This window comes from Onychomys torridus, chromosome 1 (genome assembly GCF_903995425.1).
Source record: "Onychomys torridus chromosome 1, mOncTor1.1, whole genome shotgun sequence".
NCBI lineage: Eukaryota > Metazoa > Chordata > Mammalia > Rodentia > Cricetidae > Onychomys > Onychomys torridus.
Window position 1 is genome coordinate 60,125,593 of NC_050443.1, and position 27,768 is coordinate 60,153,360.

Consider the following 27,768-nt stretch of genomic DNA (forward strand, 5'->3'; position numbering starts at 1 on the left):
GTGAGAAAACAAAAGAGAGATAAAAGGGCTGCTTTTCTGTCTCTCTTCCTCTGCGAGCTGGCTTAGGAGGAGCTGTTTAGCATCCCTTCACGTCAGCCCTGCCTCATTCCCTTCTTCCAGGGAGGGAGAGAGCGCGAGCGAGAGAGAGCGAGCGAGCGAGCGAGCGCGAGAGAGCAGGAGGGAGAGAGAGAGAGAGAGAGAGAGAGGGGGAGAGAGAAAGAGAGGAGCCGGAGGGAGGGTGGCAGAGCAGGGCGGGCGCGCGTGGAGGCGGCGCGCAGCAGCAACCCGGGCGGTGGGCAGCAGGAGCCCCCGGCCCGCCCGGCCCGGCCCGGCCAGCCGAGGAGGGCCCCCCGTGCGAGGAGCCGCGCCCGGACCCAGGGTGAGTGTCCCGCGCGGCCCACGGCCCCGCCAGCCCCCCGGCGGCCCGCGGCGGGGTGGCTGGGGGCGCGGGGGTGGGTCGCTGCGGCCGCGGTCGACCCGCCCCCCGCCTCTCCCCGGGGACGGCGGCGCGCAGGCCCGCAGCCGCGCTGCAAACATGTCGTCTTTTCCTTTCACTTCCACATTCCCTCATGCCGGAGAGCTGGAGCGAGAGAGGGAGAGCTGGGGAAAGAGGGAGAGATGGCGTCTGGAGGGGGGGGGGGGGGGAGGGAGGGAGAGGGGGAAGGGAAGAAGAGAGGGAGAGAGGGAGGAGAGCGCGCGAAGGGGGGAGAGGGGGAGAGAGAGAGAGAGAGAGAGAGAGAGAGAGAGAGAGAGAGAGAGAGAGAGAGAGAGAGAGAAAATGAAAGGGAAGCGCGGCGGCGCGGGAGGCCGGGGAGGCGGCGGCGGCGGCGGCGGTCTCCGGCCCGCACGTGGGTGTCGCGGCGCTCGGGGACGGGGACGCTCCCCCCCGCACCCGGCCCGGGACTCAAAGTTTCACCCCTCGCCGCCCCGCCCCTGCGGCTGCCCACAAACTTTTTACTCCGGGAGCGGGTGGGGTGGCCGCGCGGCGGGGCCAGCGGGGTGGCGAGGGTGCAGCGCGCTTCTGGGGTGCCGGGTGCCCCTCGTGGTCAGCGGGCATCTCCAGCCGGGGGCCGCGGGCCCCGGGCCCCCCACCTCGGTGGCCCCGGCTCGGACCTGTTGACGGCCCTCGCCCGGTGCAGGCAAAGGGTGGGCAGATCCCCATGGCTGGTCTGAGAGCCTCCGGTGGCTCGTCCTCCCTTCCTCGCCGCCCCCTCTCCCTCTCCTCGCGGTCATTTTCCTAATTGGACGGAGCTGTGGGGCGTGATCGTCGGCGTCAGATCGGGGAGCCCCCCCCCCCCGGAATCCGGTGGTCTTCCTTCCCCCGACTCTCAGATCCCACTGAACCGGCCTCCGTGTTACCCCCACCCTGAGCTGCGGACTTGCTAACTCGTGCGTAGCGGGTTGTTGGGTTTTTTTTTTTTAACTTGCCTTTTAAGATGACTTTTATGGTCCCTGCGACTGCTTGCCTCCAGTCTAAACTGTAGTTTGGGAAGATTTAAGAGGCCAGGGAGGTGCTTGTGTGGCCTTTAACTAATCCAAAACGGTCATTAATGTATCTCTGCGCCCTGCGAGATGGTTCCGGCCAGGCCAAGCAGTAGCCTGGGTGTGTTTTCACCCGGACACTGCGGAGTTCCTTCCCCGTCTTAGCGGCCGGCCTGCCAGTGAGGGGACACTTGACCCGCGGGCCCAGTGCCCTATCTTCGAAGGGCACCCTGGGCGTCTTTCTTTCCGTTCACAATGGAAACTGTCCGCCACTGTCCACCTGAAGACGTAACTAGTCCCTGTGGATACCTCGGAAGCTCACAAAACTCCCCCACAGGTGTGCGCAGGACTTTGTGCCGCTGGGGGTCATCCGACCAGCTTTGACGCTGCCCTCTCAGGCCTTGCCTTTGTACATGTGTAAGTAAAAGCAGCCAAAGTTCATTTCTGCCAAAGAGAAGAGCTGATGTGTGGGAACAGGAGACGGCGGGGAGGGCTTGTATCACCTTCCTAGGGCCCTTCAAAGATTCAGGGAGCTGGTGTGGGAAAGGGAGGAAATGGTCCTTCACCGACTTTAGATTTAAGAAAGTGTATTGTCATCAAAGCTGATGGGCCTGTCTGGTTTTTATTTTGAAAGGTAGTAGGACCATCACTTTTTCACTTCTTTCAAAGCAAACTTACCTTTGAGAGCTTTGCTTAGTGGTTTTGCCTGCTCCCATCCCACACGTAGTAACCCTGTGCCAGGCACCTGCTGCTCTTGAAGCACAACCTTGAATTGATCACTTACAGCTCCAGCCACCTTGCCGAGCCGGTTTGCTGCCTGAGGGCACTGGGTAGAGCTTAGGGTAGGGGCGAGGGACGGTTGGATCCTATTTTCTTCCTCTAGTCTGGTCTGGTTTCCTGGGTGACCATGTGCCAAGGGTTTCAGTGAGTTGACATGGGGTCAGACTGACTTCTAGAGTGTCTCGGTTGTCTTCAAGTTGTTCTGAGCTGACCCTCGGTCTCATGGTGTAGGAGGCATTTGACTGTGCTCAGGTCCCTTCTGTCACAACCAAGTATTTTATTTTAGGCTCTGTCTAGAGGCAAGGAGACAGACAAGGTCTAGAATATCTTTTGGGTTGGAGGAAAGAGTAATGGATCACCAGAGATTTTTGTATGGTTTCTGGTTGAGGTCCCTTGTAGCTTAGAGATGTTTCTAGCAAGGCTGCTCTTGGGAAGTAGCTAACTACGATTTCCTTCTCTTTTGAGAAGTGTCTCATTATTTAGTCCAGACTGGCCTTGAACTGGTGACCCTCCTGTCTCAAGTTCCTGGGTGCTGAGACTATAGGAGTGTCCCACCACACCTGGCTGTGGTATAGCCGCTTTCTAGAATGGAATCAGTATCTGTGGGTCACAACCCCCTTTGGGGGTTGCATATCAGATATTTACATTAAGATTCATAACAGTAGCAAAATTACAGTTATGAAGTAGCAACAAAATAATTGTGTGGTTGGGGTCAGCACTGCATGAGGACCTGTATTAAAGGGTCACAGCATTAGGAAGGTGGAGAACCATTGGTAGAGGACTGAAAGGAAGAGTCTATTGCATCTCAGAGGAAACTGGTGAAAAGGCCCACCACTCCCCCACACCGATGGGGTGTGTGGTCCAGTCCCTTCCTTGGCTTGACCACACACAGATTCCTCGGACCTTGACGCCAAGCAGCTTTCCTCAGTTTGCAAAAGGAAGGATTCTGCATCTGCTAGCTCTCTGTTAAGGACAGTGCCGCCATTCCTTTGACCCCCAAACCAGAAGATCTTAGAGACTGTTTAAAAACATCCAAGGCAGGAAGAGTACCCTGTCAATAGCGGGGCAATCTCTCAAATCTGAGCCCTGGGGGTCTCTTTCCACAAGGCCTCTACCCTCATTCTGCTACGGATTTGCAGCCACACATAGTTCAAAGAACATGGCCGTGAGGACATGAAACCAGCCATGGGCTTGTAATGCATGTACAGGCTGAGGTAACATGGCCTTATTTTCTAGGTATGCCTTCCATGCTGCTCTGGGGGCCTGGGCAGGCCAGGGCAATTATTGGGAGAGCTTGCTATTTTAACACCAATCTCTTTAAAGCCTAGCAGTTCAGCAGGGTAGAAGTTTAGTCATCAGGATGTTCCTAAATTACCGGGTTTTGATCTGGAATACCTTCTTCATACTTTGTACTTGTGTGTGGTTTATTTGGGGTTGGCTAGAGGGGAAGAATGGGGACGGAAGGAAGGGCTTCAGTTTGCTGATCTCCATTCAGGGTTTAGAGCTGCTAGAAGGTCTGTTTAGTGTGGGCAGAGAGCTTGGCTATCAATGGATTTTCCCCTACCAACATATTTATTATTTATTGATTGCTTATTTGCTTTGTCCATTGCTAAGCCCCTGCAAGACTAATATATAGTTGGCCTTTCCTAAATACTTGTTGAATGATGTACTGGACATTCGGAAAAGCCTTCCCTCCCAGGAGGAGCCCAGAAGTGACACACAGAGGCAGGGACAGGGGGGTGATTGATGGGCGCTGCAGAGTTGTGCTGTGATTCATTGTTTCAAACAAGCTCCAGACAGGTAGGGCGGAGGGGGTTGGGAAGAGTGGATCCTGAATGGGTGGAGCCACAGGGTGGAGACTTCTGCAAAACAATAGGGAGGTTTTGAATTGGACTCAGACGCTGGGAGAATAATATAATCAGGTGTTCCAGGCCAGGATTATGCTAAAGTATATACATCATCTCCCATAGTCCTTGCAGGTGCTGGCAAACACCTTGCTATTCTCATTTGGTAGCCTGGGAAACAGCACAGAGGAATCAAGTCACTTGTCTGGGGCCTCAGAGCCGGTGTCTGAGCCCAGGCAGACTGGCTTTGGACTTTGCTTCTCGACAGTAATGATGTGGTCAGGCCTCTCTTGCAAAGGAACTGGGTCTTCAGCTTTTGGGTTCTTCTGAAAGGACAGTGGAAGAGAAGCAAAACAAGAAATTGTCAGCCTGCAGCAGAGTGAGGGTCCTCACATTGCCTGCTGATGGTTCAGCCAGCGAGGACTGGCAGGGTATGCTTATTTCCCAGGGTCTCATTATTCCCCAGTAGCAGTCAGTACCAGATCAGGACTATTTTTGTACTTGACAAGAATTTAGGATGCATGCACACACATCTGAACACAGGTGATGCCTGCATCGAATCTAGGGTTTTGCACATGTGCAGTATCGCTGAGCTACATCCCTACTCGATTGGAATACGTTTACACTGGTGGGAATTTTAAAGCTAAGGAAGGTACCTTTGCAGGCTGGGCAAATGAATGGCTCAGGCAGTAAAGTGCTTGCCATTCGAACACGAGGATCAGAGTTAGATGATCAGCACCCACGTGAAATCCGTGGTTATCCACTTATAACTCTAGAATTGGAGAGATGGAGACAGGAAGATTTCTGGTGCTCAATGGCTAGCCAGCCTAACTAGTCCAGGAGACTTTATCTCAAAAGCAAGGTGGGTATCTCCTGATTGACACTCTGACCTCCACCTGCATGCAGACATGTATATGTGCTCCTGCACACACCAGACACACACACACACACACACACACACACACACACACACACACACACACATGAACGTCACTGTTGGCCTAGAGGTCTCCACCAGGAGATGTCCCACACCTCCAGTTCAGTCTGCTAGCCCGGCAAAGCGCAGACCATGGCAGCTGCTTGTTTACGGGCAGTCTGTGGTGTTCTAGGCACTACACTGTCCGGTCCTCCTAGAGCTTGCAGTCTGTCTGGGAGACAGACACTGAATGACTAATTACACAAATAGTCTTTAATTACAGTTGTTATAAGTGCTTCAAAGGGAAAAGTTCAGAGGCATAGGAGGCAATAATTAGGGAGGGAGGGAGTGAAGGGACCTGGAGAAAGGGCATTTGAAGCAGCCTCCTGGCTGGGAAGGAGGACTTTAACCAGGGTGGTATACGTCGTCGTTTTCTTCTTTCTTTGGAAATAGAGACGGTAAAAAGAGAAAGGCACCCTGATAACAATGGTTAGACAGATGGTACAGGTCTAACTCAGAAGCCTTTACAAACAGTTAATTTCTTTATTTATCATGTATGTGTTTGGGCACAAGGATGCCCTGGTGCCTTGTGTGGAGTCAGAGTCAATTTTGCCCTTCCATCACGTGGATCCTGGGGAACTGAACTCAGGTCACGGGGCTTGACAGGGGCTTGACAGCAGGTGCCGGAGCCTGCAAAGCTCTCCTGCTGACAGCTCCTCTCCCCTCCTGGTGGTTTTTTTGTTTGTTTGTTTGTAGTAACGAAAGCTGGCCTCAACTTGCTGTATAGCTGAGCAGCAGGCCTCGGCAGGCCTTGAACACCCGACCTTCCTTTAGGCCCTCCCCCCACCCTCCACCCCCCGCCCGCTGGGACTGCCGTCGTGAATTCACAGCCACCCTTCTGCCTCTGCCTCCCCAGTGCTAGGATTACAGGCACACATTTCCAGGCCTGGCTTGGTCTGTTCACTTGGATATGAACCTTGCTGTTGTTCTCTAAGTGGTTGGTGTACCAGCACCATCAACAAACATTACCTGGGAGCCTGGTAGAGCTGCAGACTCCCGGGCCCCTCTGTAGATTTGCTGAGCCTGCATTTTAACAAGAGTGCTCTGGAGGTGGCACAGGTGAACACGAGTCCGGAACGGGGAGGTTAGTGGTGCAGGAGTGGTGTGACTGAGAACATCTTCTCCAGCAAGTAGCAGGGAATGAGGCAACTTCGCAGATCAGATCCCTCCTGTGTCTCTGACCGTTAGCTTCTGGAGCTTTGTGCTAGTTCCAAGCTTGTTGAGGGCCAGGGCCTGCGCCCTGCACTGCCTTCATGTGGACCCTCCCTTCACCTGAATAAGAACTCAGGCACCGTTAGAGATTTGTAGAAGTGGCCGGGGAAGTTGTAAGAAGTTTTGGAGCTTTGTGGCACAGGCCGGACACAGGGAGATGTAGCCTAAGTAAGGAAAACTGGCAAGGTCACAGGGCTTTAGGGAAGAGAAGTGGAAGTTAAAGGGGGGCGGGGAACCTGCCCGTGGGTGGGATCTTTGTCCCCGGACTCCTGAAGTCACTGCCTGGAGGACTAGACCGGGGTCCTTTTCTCTCGCCATTGGGGTGGGGTTCTTACCTGAAGCCATGTAGGTTATGTGTGTGTAGCATTCTGGAAGGAGACTATTCCTCGTTAGCTTCAGAGGAGCCCTTGGCTCTAGCTCAGTGGTTCTCAGCCTGTGGGTCTCTCTCGTCCCTTTGGGGGTGTTGAATGGCCCCCTTCACAGGGGTCACAGATCAGATATCCTGCATCTCATAATGTTTACATTATGGCTTGTAACAGCAGCAAAGTTACAGTTATGAAGTAGCAATGTCATAATTTTGTGGCTGGGGGTCACCACAACATGAGGCCCTGTATTAAAGGGTCACAACATTAGGAAAGTTGAGGACCGCTGGTCGAGGCGAAGCTCAGTACTGGTCATAGAACCCAGGGTCTCATGCTTGCAAGGCTGAGCATCACCACTGGCTACATGTCTAGCCTTTTTTCTTCCTCCCTTTCACTTTCATTTTTAAAAATCATCATGTGGAGGAGGGTGTGTGTGTGCATGTGGCCATCAGAGGACAGTTTGCGAGCATCAGTTCTCTCCTGCCACCGCGTGGGGCCCGGGGATTGAACTTGGGTTACTAGACTTGGTGGTAAGTACCTTTACCCTTTGGACTGTCTTGCTGGCCCTCTCTTTTTATTTTGAGACAAGGTCCTACCAAGTTGCTGGCTTGAACTTGCCTTGCTCCATATCCAGGGCAGAGTTTGAGTAGGTATCACCCAGCTCTTTGATTCAACAGTACTTATTAGATCAAGGGCACTATTCTAAGTACTTTACATACTGTCTATTAGCTTATTTACTTATTTATTTTTTTCTTTGCCGGGGGTTGGGGGTGGGGATTGAGACAGTCTCCTATAGTCCAGGCTGCCCTCCAGATTGTTTTGTAGCTGAAGCTGGCCTCGAACTCTAAATCCCCCTTCCTACACTTCCTGAGTGCTGGGATTGCAGGCATGTGCTGCTGTGGGGAGCTCTGTTTAAATATTTAAATTAGCTCCTTTAAATAGAATGACTTTCCTGAAGTCACATGTAGCAAGCATTGTTGGACACAGGTGGGATGGGGGTGAGATCCTTTTCGTGGTACAGATTGATGTTATAGAAGCACCTCCCCCCTTTAATAAGTGTCTCCTGATTGTTCATGTATGGGACAGAAGAATTTTCCTAAGGCAACAGAGAGTGGGATGGGGCCAGGCTCCCAGACTGCCTCTGAAAACCCCCCATCACCACTGGGTCCAACTTCCTCTTATTTGCAAAGCAAAGAATTAGCAAACAAGATTACTGCAGCCTTGAAGACTAAACATTCTGGAAGGAGAGCCTTTGAAGAATTGCACCCTTGAATTAGGGGAGGGGGCTGTAAGAGGAAATTGGGGTAGATCCCCAAACGGAACAGATTAAAGGGTGTTAGAACCAAAGCTGGGCCAAATGCATGTCAGCAGCATCATAAGGTGAAATAACTGGTTTTATTACCTCCTAATTAATGTGTGGTGCTCCCAGACCTGACCCTCCCCCCAGCCTGTCCCAGCACCGAGGCTGTCCCCTCTCTTCGGCTCCTTCCTAAGCTATCTGAGTTTTCATTTGTATGATTTTTCCTTTATAACATGTATGCGTGTGTTTGCAAACGAGGTCAAATCACTATCAGAAGTAGGCTGGCCTCTAAGAGGGTTTTGGTTCTGTCTTTCACACACCTGCCATTGTACGACTTTCTGGTATTAAATATATATATGCTCTATTGTGTGTTTATTTCTGGGAGTGCGCAGAGAGCTGTGGGAAATGTGAGGATTTTCTGAGCAGTCAGAACTAAGCCTAGGAGATCACTGTGGCCCAACTGTCTTCTCTCTTTACCCTGGTTAGGAACTACAGAGTCAAAATGAGGTTGGAAAGAAAACAAGGATGCCCAGATTCAAGTGAGGAACTAACCCTGGTGGCGACTCGCTTGTGTGTGGATTGTTTGGGGGCGGGGGAGGTTGTCTAGCTGGGTGCCACCCTGGATACCCTCTCATTTCCAGGAGGACAGTGATGGCATAGTTTCCTGGTGGTGAAGGCAGTTCTGCATGCCTGGTAAAATACAACAGGCTAACTGGATTGCTGGTACATTGTGTCATAGCAGCATGGCTTCCTAGGGACCACGTCCAAGCTGTCCTCTTGAGAACTGTCAGGTGCCCTTTGGAAGCCAGTGGTGTGGTTGGTTAATCTCACTTTGATTCTGATACTGGACCCTGAGCTTACAAACTGTCTTGTTGACAATTGCTTTGTTCCATCCTTGTGACTTTATTAGCTTTAGACCTCAAGACCCCTTGTAGAAATGCCTTTCCTTGATCTCCCTCTACAACCCGGCTTGAAGTGGGTCTGTGCACCCCTGCCCAAGCTGGAAACCTGTACCTGCTTCGCTGTGCATGCCCTACCCTGAACCCTCCACCCCCGGCTGCCTCTGTAGGAGTGGGCTTCCCTCATCCTGGGTTCCCCGTTTCTGTACACTTGTGGACAGGCCAGTCTCCTGTCTCCATTCTGGGTCACCCCTTCACGCTGGAATTCATCCCTCTCTCCTCTCTGTCTGCCTGACTCCTCCACATGGTTACTATCAGGGACGGCCTAGGCCACTTAGGACTGGTTTCTCACTGGTCCTTCTCTCTGATCCTGCTATCTCTGCCTTTTCTCCTGTCCTTGCTGCACTGTGGCATTTGGCCACAGTCCTCTGCATTTGGCTTGCCTCCACATGTCTGGCTAGTTCAGCCTGAGTGGTGAGGGCTCTGTCTTGGCCACATGCCCCCCATACACAGTCCCTATTCGGACTACCTTTGGTTTGTGACCCATTCTGACATCTTTGCTGTTTGAACAGTGATTTCAGGCCTTTACATTTGGTATGGCTTACATATTTAGCTGGGATTACAGATGTGCCCCCCACATCCAGATGTGGTGCTGAGGGTGGAACTCTGCACTTTGCGCGCTAGCGTGCACTCTACTAACTGAACTACACCCCCGGCCCCTTGTTCTGTTTTGAGACAGGGCCTCATTGTCTAGACCTGGCTGGTCTAGAACTTGTGAGTAGATCAAGCCATCCTCAAACTTGTAGAGGCCTTCTGGTCTGCGCCTCCCCAAAACCATGGCTGTACCTATTTTCTTTTTATGTATACAGACTACAAAAGATTTAAAGATACTTGGTGTTTGTCTTTTGTTTGTTTGAGACAGGGTCTCTCTACATACCCTTAGCTGTCCTGGAACTCACTCAGTATGTAATCCAGGCTAGCCTCAAACTCACAGTGCTGGGATTAAAGGCGTGCGACACCTCCGCCTGGCTTCTTTTGGAGACAGGGTCTCACTATGTAGCTCTGGTTGGCCTAAAGTTTGTTGTGTGGACCAGGCTGACCTCCTTCACAGATCTGCCTGCCTCCACCTCTTGAGGGCTGAGATCAAAGGCTGCAACACCATTCCTATCTTCTTTTCTTTCTTTAATCCTGCAAGTTAATTAGGTGTTGTGGTGGTTTGAATGTAATTGTCCCCCATAAACTCAGGGAGTGGCACTATTAGGAGGTGTGGCCTTGTTGGAGGAAGTGTGTCACTGTGGGGGCAGGTTTTGAGGTTTCCTATGCTCAAGATAACAACCACTGTCACAGACCTTTTCCTGTTGCCTTCTGATCAAGATGTAGCCAGCACCATGTCTGCCTACATGCCGCTATGCTCCCGCCCATGAGGATAATGAGCTAAACCTCTGAACTGTGAATGAGCCACCTCAATTAAAAGTTTTCCTTTATAAGAGTTGTTGTGGTCATAGTGTCTCTTCACAGTGATAGAAACCCAAACTAAGACAAGTGCTGTTAAAAAAATTCTTTTAGTGTGTGTGTGTGTGTGTGTGTGTGTGTGTGTGTGTGTGTGTGAGACGCTCGAGCACTTGCTCACTCAAATTAGAGCTCCAAGGACAGCTTATGAGAGTTGGTTCTGTTCTGCCCTGTGAGATGTGATGACTGAACTCTGATTCAGGTTGCTGCACTTGGCAGCGAGCATCTCATAGCTGCTGAGCCGCCTCACCAGCGGTGCTGTGGAGTGCTGGACGCACTTGTCACTGCTTGGCTTCCTTTCCCTCATCCTCAGCCTTTGTTTCATTCAGGTCCCCTGTCATCTCAGCTCTTTCTAGGATTATAGCTTTTTATGGTGATGCTTTTTCAGTCAGAAAGTTACAGTTTCTACTTGGCTAAAATTTTATTTTATTCCTATATTTGAGAATAGTTTTACTGGGTATAAAATATTAGCTTGACAGTTATTAGCTCTTGGTACTTATAGGCAACATTGCACATTTGCTTGTTTTTTAGACAGGGTCTCACTGTGTCTCACTTTCTGGCTGTCCTGAAGCTCACTTTGTAGACCAGGCTGGCCTCTAACACAGAAATCCTCCCACTTCTGCCTGGGTCCAAAGGCACGTGCCGCCACGCCTGGTCCTTTCATTGTGGAGGAAGGAGTTGCCGGCCCGGTTCCTGTCCTCTCTAATTGCTCTAGGGTGGAGAGCAGAGGGAGTAACTCTGCTTTTGGATTTCATGCTGTAGGACCTTACAACAAGAGCAGATGACCTGCTCAGACCCCCACACTGGGACTCAGAGCTTTTTGAAAGCTTGGAGCCATGTTTCTTACTTCTGGAGCCCCAGTCCCTGGCTCACAAGGTCGCCCTGGTTGGCCTGGAACTCATAGATCCTCCTGCCTTTGCTTCCAAAGTGCTTAAAGCCCTGCACCACCAGGACTGGGAGTTTGCTTGCTTTTTGTTGTTGTTGTTGTTGTTGTTGTTGTTGTTGTTGTTGTTTGTTTGTTTGTTCCGAGACAGGGTTTCTCTGTATAGCTTTGCGCCTTTCCTGGATCTCGCTGTGTAGCCTAAGCTGGCCTCGAACTCACAAAGATCCACCTGCCTCTGCCTCCCGAGTGCTGGGATTACAGGCGTGCGCCACCACTGCCCGGCTTGCTTGCTTTTTGAGACAGGCTCTCATTTGACCTAGTTGGCTAGGGACTCACTGTAGTCCAGGATAGCCTCCAGTTTAGAAAGATCCTTCTGCCTCTGTGATAGTGCTGGGATTATAGTTCTGCATCCAGCTAGCCTTATCCTCTTTCTAAGCCACCATTGTCTTGCCTGTTAGTTGCGGGGAGATAGGGGAGGGAGGCTCAGACCCACACACTTGGACTCAAAGCTTTTTGAAAGCTTGGAGCTATGTTCTTTATTTCTGGACCCCCCTCCTACCCCACCCCCACCCCCAGTGCCTGGCTCACTGTTGAGAAGAGTCATTGCTTAATAGATATCTATTGATTGACCAGAATTTATGGTAAAATCAATATTACTCTTCTTGAATAATAATAAGAATGTTCTAAGACCACCTGTCCTGTGATCGTGAATGAGTCCAGCTCACTCTTTTTGGCCATTCACTGAAAGGCACCTCTTAAAGTCTCCCTCCCACTGAGAGATTGACATCCAATGCAATTATGAATGTTGCAGCAACATCAGGTGAACCCTTGGCTCACAAATGATATGAAGAGATGGGAGGTCTGTGGAAAGAGCATGACCTAGAGGTAACTGGACATGAAGAGAGGAAAAAGGGCCTTGAGAATGACCTATCAAGCTGGGCGGTGGTGACACACGCCTTTAATCCCAGCACCCCTCAGGAGGCAGAGGCAGGTGGATCTCTGTGAGTTCAGGACAGCCAGGGATACACAGTGAAATTCTATCTCAAAAAACCAAAGAAAGGAAGGAAGGGAGGGAGGGGGAGGGAGAGACGGAGGAAGGAAAGAAAGCCTTCTATAACGAAGGGGGTGGGGTAGATTGCTGGCCTGGTATGTACAAGGCCTGAGCAGAGGCCAGGGAAAATAAGAAACACATTATTATATAACAGCTGAAGGTGGCACACGCCTTTGATCCCAGTACTCAGGAGGCAGCGGCAGGTGGATCTCTGTGGATTGAGGCCAGCTGGTCTACAGAGTGAATTTTAGGACATCCAGAGCTACATAGTAAGACCCTGTCTCAGGAAGAAAAAGAAAAGAAAAAGGTGGAAGGGAAGAAAAGGAAAGGCAGAAATGCGAACCCTCCATTGGTGGAGAATTGGGAAACACATTTTCCAACCACCATGCAGCTGTAGTCACAGAAGAAGGAAACCCCGTCATGCACCGAGGTATAAGTGAGAAAGCTGGGGGTAGAGTCCCTGGCTGAGCAAGGACTGTGCACTTGGACTTAGAAGTGCTTTCCCTGGGGAGAGGAGCTGCCGTCTACATTTTTAATTTTGTGCCTTGTGCATATACTACCTGGTAACAAACATTCATAAAGAAGGATTTGTGTGGAAGGATAGGAAAATGGGGCAGGGAGGGAGGACTCCCAGGTGTGCTCAGTGTTATCAGGCACCCCCTTCCTGTGACTTATGCAAGCTTATCATTTTGTTTTTAAAGATTTATTTATTTATTTTTATGTGTCTGGTGCTCTATCTGCATGTACAACTTTATGCCAGAAGAGAGCATCAGATTCCACTATAAATGGTTGTGAGCCACCATGTGGTTGCTAGGAATTGAACTCAGGACCTTTGGAAAAGCAAGCAGTGCCCTTAACCACTGAGCCATCTCTTCACCTCAAGCTCTTGTTTGTCTCTGTCACTGTGTCTGTGTCTCTGTCTCTGTGTCACTCTCCTTTTGTTTGCTTGGGTTTTTTTTGTTTGTTTGTTGTTTTGTTTTTTTGTTTTTTGAGGCAGGGTTTCTCTGTGTGGCCCTGGCTGTCCTAGAACTCACTGTGTAAACCAGGCTGACCTCAAACTTAGAGATCCACCTGCCTCTGCCTCCTGTGTGATGGGATTCAAGGTGTGAGCCACCATGCCCAGCTCCAAATGCTCTTCTTTTTCACTGACACTTCATTGGTCAAGAGCCTGTCTCCATCCATCTACCTTGGTCTAGACCCAGTTGAATGTGTGTGAATCTCTCCAGCGGGCTTGTGTCTCCAGGGCAAAGCTCAGGCAATAGGTGTTGAAGGCAAGCCCCATGCTCTGCCAGCTGCGTCAGACACAATGAAGAAGATTAGAGATGGACTTCTTGGTCCGATCTTTGAAGTGGCCAGCTTTCATCAGAATGTCTGAATTTCAGCTTTATTTCAAGGGAGCTTTTATTACTGTTGGTGAACTGGCCTCAGGTAGGTGCCGGCCACTCCAAATGCCTGGGGAGATCACTTCTTGCTCTCTGAAGCCGATGCCTTTACTCTGTTTTATGGTCAAGAAGTTTTCAGAGCTGAAAGCACTCAGTCCTTGGAAGATTCCAGCAGAATAATTTAAATATATATACCTTTCTATGCAGAGGTGTAAACTGGATGGCATGCCTTTATGCCTTTAATAAAGGGGAGGAAAGTTCTATTTTTTGTTTTTATTTGAAATATCTACATTGTTTTCCAAAGTCAGGGTACTTAACTGCTTTCCCTATGCTGAAGAGAAATGCTGTGTAGGGAACAAAGCTAGAGGTGTTGGTCATACAGAATACAAGACTGTAATGTATAGGCTACAGCTTCATCCAGAGGAAGAGTTTGATGTCTAAGAGATACAAAACCATCCTGTCCCAGCTGTCCTGGTATGTGGTATATTTATTTTCCAAGTTAGAGTTGTTTTTTCAGAAAGAGGCAGGGTCCTTTCAGGTGGTGGTCACAGTAGGAAGTTCTTGGGATTTGTGTGTCTGAGCTGATGTGCACAACACCTTGTCACTTGAGGCTTTCACCAGGGACCCATCCCAACAGCCCACCTTTCCCATTTTCGAGTGTCTGATTGACCATCTTGGTGCCATTTCATCACCATGTGAATTTCCTGCCCAGTGAATGGAGAGGAGGTGCCCAATAAATGTTCCCCAAATAGATGTATTTTGATATTTGAGATAGACTTTAAAGCTTTTGGCTTTTGATTATTACAAGGGCTGGAGACATCCAGCCGCCTCCTTTGCTCCTGGGGTTTTCCCGGGTACTTGAATAATTCTGTTCTGAGTGGAGTTACGCTCCCTTGGCTCCAGGACACAGGTTTGAATGAGGACCACTTCTACTATGGTGTACAGAGCTTAGGGGAATTTCACTGCCCGCCCCTACTTTGGAGGCTTAAAAAAAAAAAAAAAAACACCTCGATGGTGGAAATTAGTTCTGTGCCCCCAAATCTCAGCATAGAAACTGCCCCCTAACCTTTTTGAGATGAAGTCTTCATGTGACCCAAACTGGTCTTAAATTGGCTGTATAGCCCAGACTGGCCATAAACTCCTGATTCTCTTACCTCTGCCTCTCAAGTGCTAAGATTATAGGTGTGAGCCACTACTTCTAGAACACACACACACACACACACACACACACACACACACACACACACCCATGCAAGATAAACTATTATTACTATGCTACTCAGGCTAGCCTCTAATACCGATCACTCTTCCTGTCCCAGTCTCCTGAGTAGTGAGTGGGGTTACAGGTAAACCTAGCTACAAACTGGTTGCTTCCCCTTCCTTTTGAATTTATGGTCCCCTGTGGTGGCCACTGCCTTTTCTTCAAAGAAGGGCCAAGACAAAGGGGCTTGGTTTCTCCCCCTCAGCCTCTCAGTTCCACTTCCTCTGTTCTCATGGAGAGGGCCTGCACAGAGAGGCTGTGTCCTCAGAACTTGAAGACTTCTTTGGGGGATTGTGTGGTTCTGTTTTAGGGGGTTCACCCTGAATGCACTGGCTAGAACCTTCTTGAGGATTCTAATTCCTTTTGTCTGGACCATACTTCTTTTTTGTTTGTTTGTTTGTTTGTTTTTTGAGCTGAGGATTGAACCCAGGGCCTTGCGCTTGCTAGGCAAGCGTTCTACCATTGAGCTAAATCCCCAAGCCCTGGACCATACTTCTTAGTCCTTGAAAAGACTCAAATAGAATTTTAAGATATTTCTGTCCAGTATGTTTTTTTTTTTTTTTTTTTCAAATCAAACTCCTTCATGTATTTGAGGAATGAAAAGTTTGGATCTTGGAGCTAGCCTCCCCTCACACCTTTCTCTCAAAATAACATTAGCCGTACAAGTTGGTACATACTTGTAGTTCTTCAGGAGACTGAGATAGGATCACCGTGATCACCAGGAGTTCAAGGCCAGTCTGTATCTCAAGCCACAGTGGAACTATAGTGTGAGACTCGGTCTCAAAATTAACAAAAAGAGCCACAACCTCACACCTTTAATCCCTGCACTTGGTAGGCAGAGCCAGGCGGATGTCTGTGAGTTCAAGGCCAGCCTGGTCTACAGAGTGAGATCCAGGAAAGGTGTAAAGCTACACAAAAACAAACAAACAAACAAACAAACAAAAAAAAACAGAACAAAAAGAGGGCTGGGGTATGTTTCAGTTAGGGAAGTGCTTGCTTGCTTCACAGAAGACCCAAGTTCAGATCCCCAGCACCCACGTAAAAGTCCAGTCACAGTGGCACACATCTGTAATCTCAGCTCTGGGAGGGTGAAAACAGGCAGAGCCAGTCTGTCTGGGGAGCTGCGGGTTCAGTGAGAGGCCCTGCCTTTAAAAAACAAGGTGGAGAGCGATTGAGAAAGACACCCAACATTGATCACTGGCCTCTACATGCAAGTGCATAAGTGCATTCATGTGCATATGTACAAGTGCACCCCTCCCCCAGAACACACTACACACAGAGATAGTAAAAAAATGATCTCTGATTGACCTCTTTCTTTTTCAGTTTTTTGAGACAGGGTTTCTCTGTGTAGCCCTGGCTGTCCTGGAACTCACCCAGTAGACCAGGCTGGCCTTGAATTCAGAGGTACACCTTCCCCTGCCTCCTGAGTACTGGGATTAAAGGCGTGTACCACCACCACCCCAGCATGACTTTTTTCTTCTTATTACAAAGAGATTTATTGCAGAAAAATTAGGATTATAAATGTGCAAAAAATATATAATTATTAATATTTTAAAAGGAGAATATATGTATACCCCTTCAGCGTGTTTTTAATTCAAAAATTGAGATTGTACTGTTTGTACCATCTTGTTACTTAATTAACAATGTTAAATTAGTTTTTTAATTAAAATCCTCCTTGGGTTAAACATTCTCCTTTGAATCACTGTAAAGGATTTATAACTTTTTTTTTTGAACCAATGGATGGGCTTTTTAATCAGAGGTTGGCATGTCTTCCTCAATTGCTGTTTGCCTTATTTTTTGAGACAAGGTCTCTCAGCCTGGAGCTCACCAATTGGCTTTGATTGGTTGAGCCCCAGGTATGCCATCTCCATCCGGCCAGTGTTGGGGTAACTGCAGCCTGGCTCTTTACTTCTTGAGTGCTGGGAATCAAACTCAAGTCTTTTTGTGTGTGTGTGGTTTTTTGAGACAGGGTTTCTCTGTAGCTTTGGAGGCTGTCCTGGAACTCGCTTTGTAGGCCAGGCTGGCCTCAAACTCACAGAGATCTGCCTGCCTCTGCCTCCCAAGTACTGGGATTACAGGCGTGTGCCACCACCGCCTGGCTTCAAGTCTTTTTTTTTTTTTTCCATCTGAGACAGGATTTCTCTGTGTAGCTTTGGAGCCTGTCCTGAAGCTCGCTCTGTAGACCAAGCTGGCCTCGAAATCACAGAGATCCACCTGCTTCTACTTCCCGAGTACTGAGATTAAAGGCGTGCACCACCACTGCCTGGCTCCAAACTCAAGTCTTAATATCTGCACAGCTAGCAGTTTACCAAGTAAGGCATCCCTCAGCCCCAGGCCTGTGATTTATTTAACGCAGTTTTCTGCAGTTAGGTTGTGTTCTGGTTTTTGTCCTCATTGTTTGGGTTTTTGGAGACAGGGTCTCACCCTGTAGTCCAGGCTAGAAAATGGGCCCCAAAGGAGGAGGGGTACTCTTAGGGGGCGTGGCTTTATTGGAGTGGGCGTTGACTTGTTGGAGGTGTCACTGTGGGGGTGGGCTTTGAGATCTCCCATGCTCAAGATACCACCCAGTGCACCACCCAGGGCGTCAGTTCCCTTCCGGTTGCCTTCTGACAAAGATAAAGCCAACACCATGTCTGCCTGCTTGCCGGCCGCCATGCTCCCCGCCATGATGATAATGGACTGAACCTCTGAAACTGTAAGCTACCACCTCAGTTAAATGTTTTCTTTATAAGAGTTGCCGTGGTTGTGGTGTCTCTTCACAGCAATAGAAACTCTATGTGAGACATCCTCTAGTCTCCCCTCAAGGACATACACAGTTAGGTGGCTAAATCACCTTGCTGAAACGCACATAGTATTCTTTTCACTGAACACCAACTTTTCTTTTAACACTGTTGTCTGTTTGTTGGTTTTGGTTTGGGAAGGATTATAAGTTTTGTGTTTTGTTTTGTTTTGTTTAGCTGAGGATCGAACCCAGGGCCTTGCGCTTGCTAGGCAAGTGCTCTACCACTGAGCTAAATCCCCACCCCCGGATTATAAGTTTTAAGACTTCTTTTTCCAAGTCTTTCCCATGTACATACCTAGCAAGAAGCCGTGGAGATGCTAGCCTCGTTAGCCTGGGAAAGAAAATTCTATCTTGATGCCTCTGTTTTGCACCATGAGCTCCAGGTCTGAGTTCAGAGGCCCTGTCTTGCCCTTTCTAACCTCAAGCAATAGTCAGTTTGTGGTTCCCTGGGAAACCTTTTCCTAGGGCTTAGGGAAGAAGGGAGACTGTCAGGGAACTGAGTGAGGCCTGTCTCTTTGGTAGGAAGATAGCCCTAACACAAACATCCTGTCCAAAATCTAGAGACCACTGTGGGAAAATGCTGAGGCTGGTCCTGCTGGGTCTGGGGTGGAGGGACTCCTGATATCCTGTGTAGGCTTCTGTCCAGACTTGGGCCTCCCACACCCTAATCCTTCCATCAGCTGGTAAGGGAACAGGGGGAAGTTAGACGAACTTTCTTGAGGAAGTAGCATTTGTGTGGTCTAAATTGGGCCTTCCTGTTCCTTGTCCTGCCCGGCTCTTCCTCCTTTTCCTCTCCCTGTTCCACGTGGGACATTTGTCGTGGTAGTTGGTGGGGGCCCTTGGCCTTCTCTCCTTAGCTTCTTTCTTACATCGATGCCTGTGGTTGGCCATGTCCACACATCAGAGTACTCCCCTACCCTCTGGACCCTTCTGTCCTGACAGGACTGGTCCAGCTGGGGCCCAGCCCAGCCTGCTGTCTTTTCTCGAGCCTGCCTGGAAGGCCACAGGCTTGAGGAGGCCCAAACTGCCTCCCCCCTCAGAGACCCAACATGCCAGCTGCTGCTGCCCAAATGGGTAACAAAAAAACAAAAGCGTACAACCCCAGCCCCCGCGAGAAGAGCGTCATTTCGGTTTATATGAACCTGATGACTAGAGCTGGAAATGAGAGGCGCAGGTTGGGAGAGGGAGCCTGGATGCTTCCCCTGGGGTGGGCTTTGTTTAAATTTTAATATGCTCTTCCTTTCTCTTCCTGCACCAGCCAGGCTCCCAGCTCTGTCACTCTACCCCTGTTATCTTGCTGGTGGCTGAGATCCCTTATCTGCTCTGTCCTCCCTTCCTAGTGGCGCATCCCCATCCCACAGCCTCTCCCTCCCCCACTTACGACAGAACATGATAGATTCCCTTCTTCGACCTTAGATGCGGATGGAACTTGTCACTCAGCTCTTTAGCCAGCTAAGATTTGGGGGAAATGGACTACTTTTAATGGTGTTGGACCCACCAAAGGTACAAACCCTAGGCTACTTGAGTGTCCTGTGAGAGGTGTTCGGGCCCACCCTTTGCACCGAGGGGAGCCATGGGTCCAAGGGGGAGGGTCTCTGCTGTGGGCGGCTTGAGATGGAGTCAGTGTGATCTAACTTCTGACTTGGCGCCGATTCCGCTTTGGACATTTGTCACCTACTGCATCCTTTGTAGGCTGAAACTGTATGAAACGAAAGTCCTGGCTGCTTTTACCCAGGCAAGCCCTGATCCAGAAGACGCTGTAGACCTGAGCTCAGAGGGAAGGCCAGGACCTCAGAGTCACAGGGCTCAGGATCTGGACAGGTGTGCTTTCCAGTTCGCTCACCATCCCCAGCCTTCCAGGCCTTAGTTTCACAGCCTGTGAACTGGGCGCAGGCAACTCTGTTTTTAGTATCTATGCTCAGTGCGGTCACTATTTCCTGTGAATTTCAGGGCTGTGAAGTTGGGGGTTCTGTGTGCTGCCCTGAATCTTCTGGCCTCTTGAAATTTTCCCTTCTCATCTCCATTTCTTCATTTAATCAGCAAATTGTTGCCATGTGCCTTCCATTGGCCCAACTCTGTGATATAAAGGTGAACGTCAAGGTCTCTGCCCCTAATTTGCAAGTGACACTGGATATTGGATTTACACAGCTCGAGAAACTGACTGCAGTTTGGTTGTTATTTTGTTTTCTGGTGTGGCTTTTGTTGTTTTGTATTTTGTTTTTGTTGAGACGGGTGTTGCAGTGTAGCCCAGGCTGGCTTTGAACTTGTGGGGAATCATCCCATCTCAGCCTCCCAAACACTGGAGCCACCACACCTAGCTTGTTGTTTTAGTAGTGCAGTGGCAGAGCCTGGGGCTGCTCACGTGCTGGAAGCATGCTAAACATCTTCCCCAGCCGGGAAATTGGCTCTTTGAATGTCCTGGGGTGGGGAAGGGTGGGGTCCTGGGTTGATGGCGATAGTATCTAGAGGACAAAGGGACCTGCAGAGCACCGCCCCAGGGCACTGAGGAGATGGAGGTGGCTTGGTGTGAGTGGGAGGTGGAGTATGGGCTGGAAGATGGAGATGCACAAACAGGTGGGGTAGACTGAGAATATGTCAATCTCAGACACCCTCCAGAGCCTTGTCCTTACCACCAGTGGGTTCTGAGCAAAGAGACAGTGTGGAGATGACTCCGGCATGACCATGACCAAGCATTTGGCCATAGGTGTGTGTGGAAATACTGTTGGAATGTTAGCCTGAGAGTAGAGGACCCCTCATGGGAATACATAGGGTACTTTTGCTTGAATTCTTTATTGTTTTCTCCCAGAATTCTCTCCTGGTGTTAACAGACAATTTACAAAAGTACGTCCTCTATACTTGGCTGTGTTTCTTAAAGCTTGTTGAGAAATTACCCAAACTAAATTTTTTCCACTGGGGCGTGTTCTGCATACCTGATTCTGCATTTAAGAATGTAGCAAGAGCTTTTGAAATGTGGCATAGGCCTGGAGCTGGGCAGGGGAGGAAGGCAGCCAGTTTGAGCACTCACTGTGTGTCCAGTACCAGGCTAGACTTATTTACTGATTGTGTGTGTGTGTGTGTGTGTGTGTGTGTGTGTGTGTGTGTGAGAGAGAGAGAGAGACAGAGAGACAGAGAGACACAGAGAGACACACAGAGAGAGAGAAGCACATGAAAGCTGGAGGTCAAAGGACAACTGGCAGGAGCCAGCCTCTCCTTCCTCCTGACATCTTGCTGTATTCAGTCGACCATCTTTTTTTTTTCCCCCAGAGCTGAGGACTGAACCCAGGGCCTTGGGCTTGCTAGACAAGCGCCCTACCGCTGAGCTAAATCCCCAACCCCAAAACTAATTACAGAGCACCTATTTTCTTTCTTTCTTTTTTTTTTGTTTTTTTTGTTTTTTTCTTTTCTTTCCTGGAACTCACTCTGTAGCCCAGGCTGGCCTTGAACTCACAGAGATCTGCCTGGCTCTGCCTCCTGAGTGCTGGGATTAAAGGTGTGTGCCACCACCGCCCGGCTTTGGTTGACCGTCTTATTCTTAATCCATTTCCCACTGAAAGGGCCGTTTGTCCATTTCCCTGATGTTCCTTCTGAATCCATGGGCCTAGACTGTCCACCACATTGAATGAGGTCTGACACTGGGAGGGGGGTGCTTAGTGAACACCGATTGAGACAACTGTTTACCCCGCCCCCATCCTCTTGGCCCCAGCCCAGAGCTCAGAGCAGAGAGAATGCAGGGTAGGAACAGGAGGTAGCTCTCAGTGCCGGAGAACTCCAGGAAGTTGGAGTAACTGTGATGAGGAGGGAGCCCAGGTGGCTGGCAGGACTGAGGAGCTTGCTCACCTAGTGGAAATGGGCCTTCCAGGAAAGCCAGGGACCACCTTCTTCCCTGTTGTGGCTTCCACACACTTCTTCCCCTCTTTCTAGGGACAATAAAGAGCTATCTCTAGACTTCCCTAAGGTGTTTGGCCACTCTCTCTAACTGCTGTCACTAGAAAGGGCAGCAGGAGCTAGTGGCTATCCAGAATGAGCATCCGTTCCCTTTTCCAGAACCAGAGGCATCGCAGTCCCTCACAGGCCACTGTCCTCAGGTGTGTCCAAATCCAATGATTTGTGTTTGGCTTCCTTAACTCTGACTGACTGGAGAAGGAGGGTTGCTAAAACCCTGTTTTCTCAACAGCGTTGTATCTGTCACCAAACCTTAAGGGAAGAAAGCCATATTAGTCAGCTTTATGGTTCTGAAGGGAATTTGATAAACATGAAAATGTTAACATTAAAAATTGCTCATAATCTCCTAAACTAGAAATTATGACCAACACATGTCCTCGCAGCCCCCCCACCCCAGCCCAGCCCCATTTGCAGCACACACACTGCACTTGACCACGGCCATAGGCACATGGAACTTCGCCTCCTCCTCCTTCTCCTCCTCCTCATCTACTTTTGACGTACCATTATGGCAAGCAAAAAGTTTCCAAGCACTTGGGCTTTGCGAGTGAGCACACGCTCTGCAGACGCGCTGTAGGCTCCCTTACCCAACTGCAAGAACTCACATTCTACCCAAAACAGAAACTGCCCGCCCAGGGGGTCTTTGATCACCGAGCAGTAAACCCAGCCAAAACCCAGTCAAAACACAGTCAAACACGCTACAGCCCAAACCCAGCCACTCAACAGGACTGTAAAGCATGCTTCCGAGGTGTTGCTGGATCAAGGAGGAAATAAAGATGTAGTGACGAATATTCAGAGAACCAGAATACTGCATAACCAAACCTGTGGGAGAGAGCTGGTTCTAGTCTCTGGCATTGAATGCCTTTATTATGAAAAAGAGTGAACTAAGCATTCAGCTGGAGATCCTGGAGGGGTGTATCAAAACAGTCCCCAAGGAAAGTGAAAGGAAAGACCAGCACAAGATAAAGACAGAAAGAAATGAATTACAAAACCAAAACACTGAAATGAACAAGAGCCGGTTCTGTTTTTAAACAAAGTCGCCAAACCTGGTGGATTTATTCGAGAACGAAAGGAGTAAAGAAAACAATAATAGGAAAGTGGGGGCATTTCAATAGATCTAGAGATTTTCAGATGGGAAATTCATGCACAGCAATAGGCTTATATTTGAAAAATCTCAATTAAATGCTTGCTCCTCTGACAATGTATATATTGCTAATGGAGGGGGAAAAAAATCATGATTCTTATCAGAACACTGCCTCCCCCACCCGAAGACACCAGTCCCCGGTGCTTTTGCTGGTTAATTTCAAATTTGATGGTGCTGATAGTGTTAGGCTATTCTTTGGCTTTAGCAAAAGATAGAGAAGTCTCTAGTTCGTTCTACAGAGCAAAATAAGACTGATATTAAACGTGCCAAAGAGGCCAGATTAAGGAATGAGAACGCTAGGTAGGAAATAGAATTCAATAACATATTAAGCAAGTCATCACCACAACCCAGTGGGGCAAGAAGGAAGGAGAGTTAGTATCAGGAAAGCTTCATGGAGTAACTATGGTATGATAATGAGCTAAAGCAGTGAGATTGTATTAACTGGGATATGTACTGGGGGAGAATTGATTACATGTCTACCTAATCAATATGCCAAAAGAAAAACAGAAGTGTGGGTGCCATTTTAGCATGATTCAAGGTACCTGTTAAGCTATTAATGGGTGTTACAAGTGACCAGCAAGCAACAGTCAGCCATGGTGTTGAAATCAGCCACCAGCAGGCCAGGAGGCCTACGTAGTAGCTCTCCCTGTTTTAACATTGTGCTTGAACTCGGTGAATAACATGAAGAAGGAGTGAAAGTAACAGTGAGCCCAGTGTAATCGACGTCACAGCCAAGGCTGGGAGTAGATTTCTAAAGTTCAGAACCAAAAAAAGTCATCAGAGAAGTCAAGCAGCGCCTGGAGGTGTGACTCAGTGGGAGAACTCCTGCCCAGCTGCAGGGGTGCCTGGGTTCCATCCCCCAAGGCCACAAAACCAAAACCAAACAGATTTGGCTCTGAAAAATTTGCAGCATTTGTATGCGGACTGTAAAACGATGGAGAAAAGATTTTATCATAAATACATATCATAAACCGGCTATGTAGATTTGCTGTTGTTGATGATGTCGTTGTGGTTTTTTGTTGTTTTTTTTGGGGGGGGGGGTAGGGCTTAGGTTACTTACTGGTTTTGTGTTTGGTGACAGAGGAAGCCTGGCCAGTCTGAGATCCTTCTGTCTTCCTCTCTACATTGTTACCATTAGGGAGTGTACCTCCACACACAGCTTAGCTTTGTTTTGTGTTATAAATTAAGGTTATAATTCAGACTCGGTGGCCGAAGCCTATATAACCTCAGCATAAGTAAGAAATAAATAAAAGTTTTTGGTTTTTTTGAAACAGAGTTGCTTTGTGTTTACCTGGCTCCCCTGAACTGGCTTAGTAGCCTCAAATTCACAGGGATCCACCTGCCTCTGCCTCCCAAATGCTGGGATTAAAGGCGTGCACTACCACCACCGCCCAGTTAACAAAAGTTTTAATAGAATGAAGACAAACTTAAAGGCAATATGAGCCAGGTGGTGGTGGCACACGCCTGTAATCCCAGCACTCGGGAGGCAGAGCCAGGTGAATATCTGTGAGTTCAAGGCCAGCCTGGTCTCCAAATCGAGTTCCAGGAAAGGCGCAAAACTACACAGAGAAACCCTGTCTGGGGGAGGGAGCACTATGAATAGACCCCATGATTAACAAGTAAGTACCTGGCCCAAAGAAATGCCAAGTGGCAATCTTGAACCCAGGGACCAAGCCAGTTCAGTATGTGACAGACACTGACTGCATTGAGTTAATATTTGTTGAGTAGTTAACGAATACAGTGAACTTGTTTTGTTTATCTGGTGTGGATGTGCCTGTGTTTGCATGTGTGTGCTCCAGTGTGCACATACACATTTTCGATGTGTGTGTCTGCACTGTGGAGTCAGAGGACAACCTTCAGTAAGTTAGAAAGGGTATGAGGGTTTGCTTTGCTTTTGGAGGGAAGGCTTGTTTAGTTGTTTTGTAGTGTTGGGGATCAAACCCACAGCTTCCTGCATACCTCTAAGTTGTATCCTCAGCCCTAAAAGACTCCCTCCCACCAAGGTTTTATTATGAAAATTTTTCAGATGTTTTGAAAAGTTGAAATACTTCTATGGTAAACATCATCACACTGTGGTCTCGAAAGGACAGATGCTAGTGTTTACCATGTTGACTCCATCTGCCCATTTAGAGGCTGGCCTGGAACTTCTTCGTGGACCAGGTTGGCCTCCAAATCCCAGAGATCTGCCTGCTTCTGCCTGTGGCCCACAGGGAGATTAACGGTGCGCCCCACCACAATGGCCAGTGATAGGGACTAGGAGCAGCTGGTCATTGCATCCACAGTACAGAGTAGAGCGTAGTGAGTGCGTTCGTGCAGGCATCTCAGCTTCCTGTCTCCTCCCCTTCGGTCCATATATATTCAGGGTGGTCTTCTCACCTCAATTAACCCAATTAATAAAATCCCTCACAGGCATCCCCACAGGCCAACCTAGTCTAGACAAAGTACTCCATTGTGTCAAATTGCTAATTAAAACCAACCATCACCAGGACATTTGACCAAAATTGAGATTCAGAGAGGTTAAGTAACTTGCTTAAATTCACAGTGTGGTTTTTCAACCTGGGCTGGTCTGATCCCATCAAATTATATAACATATCCCAGGGCTGGAGAGATGGATCAAAAGCTAAGAGCCCTGGCTCTTCTTCCAGAGGTCTTGAGTTCAATTCCCAGCACCCACGTGGTGGCTCACAACCATCTATCCTGAGATCTGGCGCCCTCTTCTGGCCTGCAGGCATACATGCAGGCAGAACATTGTATACATAATAAATAAATAAATCTTAAAAAAAAAAACCATATCCCTTTTCTTCTTCATCTTTCCTTCCCTAAGTGCATGAAAGTGGTTACTTGGGCAGCTGGACAAGTTGAAAGCAGTCTGAATGGGGTGGACAGGCACCCGGTGGACAGTCCCTAGCTCTGAGTGTGAATGATTATGCACGTGTAATGGGACTTCCACTGATGATGGAAAAGTAATCAGGGCAGTGGATGTACAAACCTGGATCTGAGTCATGAAAAACATATTCAGGAGGAAAGAACATGAGTAGCAGGGAGGTTAGGGTGAGAAGGAGTATTGATGGGGTTTCTCCAAACTTTTTAAATGGGTACTTTGGTTAGTTCTTATAGAATAGTTCTTATAGAAAAGCCACTCACGCCTGTAGCACGAATCTTAAAAGTTCTTATTAATAAAATCAAACCTGAGCCAGGTATTGGGGTAAAAGCTGAATGACCAGAGAAACAGAACAGGCCACAGCTCCCTCACCTTGCCAATTCCTCAGCTGATCCTGTTTCCTCAGACTGGAAGCCTCTGTGTCCTTATCCAAAATGGATCTCAGCTGAACTGCTTCTCGAAAGCCTGAAAGCTTACTAGTTCCTGGTCCTCACACCTTAAATACCTTTCTGTTTTCTGCCTCACTTCCTGGGATTAAAGGCATGAGTCACCATGCTTGGCTGTTTGTAGTGTGGCCTTGAACTCACAGAGATCTGGGTGGATCTCTACCTCTGGAATGCTAGCATTAAAGGCAAAGGCGTGTGTGCCACTATTTTCTGGCCTCTATATCTAGTGGCTGTTCTGTTCTCTGACCCCAGATAAGTTTATTAGGGTGGACAATATTTGGGGGAACACAATGCCACCACACTCGCCCACTTGACAGCTCCATGAGATCATGGTGGGAAGGCACTGCTCTGTTCATTGCTGCTGTTGTATCTTCCAGTGTCCAGCCGAATGCGCCTGGCATATTGTGGATGTAATTAATGTGAGTGTTGGATGGGCGCCCACTGGGAAACTTCTCAAGAAGGGTTTGGCCCAGGAATATGTGTGCAGAGAGCCTCCTCAGCCGGGCTCTCAGGGAGAGAGCAAGCGCGTGCCTGGGGGTGTATTACAGGGTCAGCTCTACTGGCCCAACCGAAAGGTCTAGCAAAGTGTGGGCACCATTCTGGTTATTCGGTGTGAAGCCAGGGTGTGGCTTGGCAGTAGCATTCAGGAGAGCCTAGGATTGAACCTCAATGCAGGGGGGGGGGGGGGGGGGCAGAAGGAAGTCTGGCCTGACATCACGCTTTAGTACCACAGGAGCTCATCATCTCCAGCTCGGATGGGACTAGATTCTATATTCTTCTTGGCGTTTTGTTTTTGTTTTGGGGTTTTTTTGTTTTTGTTTTTAAGGGGTGGGGAGAGTGTGGTTTGAGACAGGATTTCTCTGTGTAACAGTCCTGGCTATCCTGGAACTCATTATATAGATCAGGCTGGCTTTGAACTCACAGAGATCTGCCTTCCTCTGCCTCCCAAGTGCTGAAATTAAAGACGTGAGCTACTACCACCCCGCTTCTTCTTCAACTTTTAAACTTGAGGGCTGGAATGGCAATTCATTCTCAGGAGGTAGAAACAGGAAGATCAGGAGTTCAAGGCCAGCCTCAGTTACTTGAGTCCCTGACTCAAAGAAAAAACAAAAAGGAAAAAAGATATTAAAAAGGAACAAAACACCTTGATAATAGTGATTCCACAAAGTCACTGTTGAGTGCTCACAAGAGGCCAGGCTACATACAAACCTTTAGAACCATTCTCTTAATTAATCTCCACAGCTGTAAGGATTAGCAACTGTTCCCATCCCCATTTTGATGCTGGAATGAGATAGGGAAGGAAGAGGTATTTGGCTCAAGTCTTGTTTTCCTAGGAATGTTCCACAGATTACAAGCCTTCTGCACTGGAGCTCCGTTGTCTGCGCAGCAGCTGGCATTAGTGGAGCGCTTACTGTGTGCTGAGCTCTAGCTGCACCCTGCACATGGCCTCCTGTTGCATTAGCAAAGCTGAAGGGAGCCAGGCAAAGAGCAGAGCCAGAGGCGCAGCAGGGAGGAATGTGAGGCCTACTTTTTCCCACAGGAAGGAAGGTCATACCGCCCACAGGATAGGACTGCACTCCGAAGTGCGAAGTCCTGCAGAGAGCATCCTTGTAGGTTTGTAGAAATTGCTGAGTG

General features: G+C 48.8%; 1 protein-coding gene across 2 annotated transcripts in view; it reads left to right on the plus strand.

Annotated features, from left to right (window-relative positions):
* Positions 1-8: 8 nt before the first annotated feature.
* Positions 9-27,768, plus strand: part of Znf710 (zinc finger protein 710) — a 69,674-nt gene continuing 41,914 nt past the window's right edge. Inside the window, exon 1 of one of the 2 annotated variants that reach the window (XM_036187801.1) lies at positions 9-379. The gene's annotated coding sequence lies outside the window, so the exon portion shown is untranslated. Of the gene's footprint in view, positions 380-1,581; positions 1,900-27,768 lie in introns of those variants that run through there. The other variant, XM_036187810.1, reaches the window with a different exon arrangement.